We start from the raw sequence: 3,582 nt of genomic DNA on the forward strand, positions 1-3,582 counted from the left end.
ACTGTTTAATGAGAAAATATCTGTTCTGTAAACCTTCATCTAATGTACAATAAAAAATATATATATATTAAAAAAAAAAAATCACTTCTCTCCAAAGGCCTTCCCTCACCCTGTATCACTGGGTTAGGTGCCCCTCCTAAGGGCTTTCCTATTACCTTCTACTTACTCCTGTGATAACATTTATCACACGGTCCTACAAGTACCTCTTATTTATCTATATCTTCCATCAGACTAGAAGCAAATTGAAAGCAGGGGATGTCTTGCTCACCAGTTTCCCCTCTGTTTAACAGACTGCATGGGAAATATTAGGAAATCAATAAATGTTTGCTGAATGAATAAACTGAGACTTCAAACTGTATCTAAGATGTTGTATCCAAGGTGTGAGGCAGTGTAATATACTGGAATGTTCTCAGAATTTTGAGCCAAAAAGACAGGTTCAAATCCCAACTCATGGTCATTTAACCAGCTGTGTAGCCATGAATAAGTCATTTAACTTCTCTGAATGGAGAGCCTACCCAGTGCCAAGTACTGTATGAGGTGCTGGCAAGGTAAAGATAAAAAGATAATCATGACCACCAGGGAAGCTGAGTTCAAAAAGATTTGTAAAAGTTGTGTAGTAGGTAGAAAGTAAGAGCGCTCCAAGCATAGGGAGTAACATGTGAGAAGGCCTGCAGGTCATAAATCATGCGGCTCATTAGGGGAAGTAAAAGTAGTTCAGTAAAGCTGGATCACAAAGTGCAGAACAGGAAGGTGGAGAGAGTTAGGACGAGGAGACGAGACTGATACGAGATAAATAGGAGCCATGTCATGAAGGCTCCTTTACACTGTGTTATGGGGTTTGAGATTCATCCTCAAGGCCATGGTGTTAAAACCCAAAAAGTTTTAAGCATACAAGTCACAATAGCATATTTCTATCACAGAAAGACTTAAGTGTTGTGACTATGTTGAGAACGGGTTGAAAGATGGTGATGCTAGAAGCGAGCGTACCAGTTAGAAGGCTGTTGTGGTATTCAGTCAAGAGATAGTATTGGCCTGAACTTTGCCAAGAACTATGGAGATGGAGAAAAATATCAGACTGATTCAAGGGATACTTAGGTGACAGAACAGAAAGAATGTGGTGACTGATAGTATAGAGGAGTAAGGGACAGGAAGAGTGAAGGATGGCACCTAAGTTTCTTGTCCAGACCATTGGTATACAGAGGTGCCATTTAGAGATGAGGAACACAGAAGATAGAATGGCTTTTGAGCAGAGGACTGACATGATCGAAGTGATGCTTTAATGAGAAAGATCTGTTGGCAGGAAGCAGGATGGGTGGAAAGGAAGAGTATGAAGTCAGGAAAACCAACTAAGAAGTTACTGCAGTAGTCTAGGGGTGAGATGATAGGGCCTGAACTAAGATGAGCAGTGGGAATAGAAGGGAAAGGTCCAATGTGACAGATTAGACAGGGCTGAGCAATTTCAATGGAGAGTCCTGGAGGAAAGTATTAAATAGCTGGATTGGGAGCTGATCTGAAGGTTCTTGAAAGTCAAGCAGAAGAATTGAGACTTGATTCTGTAGGAAAAAATAAAGCTAAAATATTCCTGAACTAAGAGGTATTTGAAGAATATTAGTTTAACGATAGTGTACAAGAGGTGAATTTGAGTGAGCAAAGAATGGAAGCAGCAAAGAGAATGTGGTTATCATTCAAATATTAGACTCTGAAAGCGTGGCCACTACTGAGGACAAATTTAAGATGCTGTGACTTATTTAATGTGAGATGTAAGGTAGAGGAACTAACTGACATACAACTATGGCACTTAACACATCTTTAGTAATTATTTGTTTACAAGTTTATCTCCACCAAACTGTGAGCTTTTTGAAATTAGAGACCATGTCTTTTTTATTTTTATATCTCCAATATATAGACCAGATTGTGCATAGATCAGGTCTCAATAAATATTCTTGAAGGACTAAACGAATAAATACGTTGGAAAGGCAGAGTATGAAAGCAAGAGAGTTTTGCGAAGGTTTTGAATTTGGCTACAAAAAGTTGAGCTTAACATGAGACATCTAAAATAACAATTTGTAAATAAACTTACAGAAAGAGTAAATGCTCAGAAGGTCAGCAGCGAGAACACACCTGGAGTGAGGCACATTACGGAGTCACTGGTATTAATTATACCCTACTGCACCATCTGGCATCTGAAACAAACAACACTGAAATCTCAGTGGTGTCATATTACAATGCAATGTGGTCTGGAAAAGGGATTCTGCTCCAGACAGCCATGCAAAGATCCAAGCTCCTTCCGTTGTCAACACGACCATTGTCAATGCATGGTCTCCAAAACTCCAGTTGCTTTCAAGTTGATTCCAACTCATGGTGACCTCACGTATGCCAGAGTACCACTGTGCTCCACTGGGTTTTCAGTGGCTGATTTTTCAGAAGCAGACTGCTAGGCCTTTCTTCCAAGTCACCTCTGAGTGGCCTCGAACCTCCAACTTTTTGGTTAGCAGCCGAATACATTAACTGTTTCCAACTACCAGGGAGTCTGTGGTCTCCAAAATCACTGCAAAAGGAGAGAGTGGGTGGAGCATTACACTTGAGGTTTTATGACCAGGCCTGAAAGTGGTTTATATCACTTCTACCCACCCATTTTTGTTCTTGCAATGCCTTAAAATCCCAGACTGATTGTTGTAATAGACAATCCATTTATCTCCTCAATCCATTCTCTGAACTTCTTTACTTTGATCTATGTCCTGAGCAGGCTGACCTCTAAGGATTGAACCACTGAAAGAACTCCTTGCATTCTGGCTTGGAGCTGGGTCTGGCCAATGAGAGACAATGGCAGGAGAGTAAATAGGAAAAAAGAGAGGTTGAGGTACCTATCACATCCTTACTCCCTACCCTTTGTCAAGAATTTCTGATAATCGCTGTATTTTTCTACAGCCACAGCTTCTGTTGAGCAGTCTCTGTTCCATGGCTCCAACTATTACTGGCCTCCAAAAATACCGTTCTCTTCAATTCTGGGGATCTTAACAGCTTCCTGCAATTAATAGTCCCTGGATGCTTCTCCATCCCTTTTGGACCCACTTAACCTTCCCCATCCTTCTGTAAATTTATCTTAGTTAAATCCTTTGAGTATGCCATTTATTTCCTGTGAAACCCTAACAGATACACCGTTGACTCTTATCAGCTGCCATCCAATCCGCCCCTAACTCATGGCAACCCTATCTGTTACAGAGTAGAACTGCTCCATAGGGTTTTCTTGGCTGTAATCTTTCTGGAAGTACTTCATTAGGCTTTTCTTCCGTGGAGCTGCTGGGTGGGTGTCTTACACTGGGTTCTCTAGAGAAGCAAAACCAGTAAAGCATATAAATATATATATATAGAGAGAGAGATTTATATCAAGGTAACAGCTTACACGACTGTAGAGGCTAGAATGTTCTAAGTCTGTGGATCAGGGTAGAGGCCTCTCCCAAATCACGTGGCCGCAGAAGCCGGTGAGCCAAAGATCAGCAGGTCGGAGGGCAGAGCTCCCACTTACAGGCTGTGAAGGCTGACAAATTCCAAGATCAGCAGGCAAGACCACAAGGTTTCTCC

General features: G+C 41.3%; 1 protein-coding gene across 1 annotated transcript in view; it reads right to left on the reverse strand.

The window, feature by feature from the left end:
* The window catches only part of LOC101360186 (oxysterol-binding protein-related protein 1), a 173,661-nt gene extending 171,486 nt beyond the window's left edge, over window positions 1-2,175 (reverse strand). The window contains exon 1 of the mRNA XM_023742068.1: window positions 2,081-2,175. The gene's annotated coding sequence lies outside the window, so the exon portion shown is untranslated. The remainder of the gene's footprint in view (window positions 1-2,080) is intronic.
* Between the last annotated feature and the right edge of the window lie 1,407 nt (window positions 2,176-3,582).

This window comes from Trichechus manatus, unplaced genomic scaffold, assembly GCF_000243295.1.
Source record: "Trichechus manatus latirostris isolate Lorelei unplaced genomic scaffold, TriManLat1.0 scaffold00199, whole genome shotgun sequence".
Lineage (NCBI taxonomy): Eukaryota > Metazoa > Chordata > Mammalia > Sirenia > Trichechidae > Trichechus > Trichechus manatus.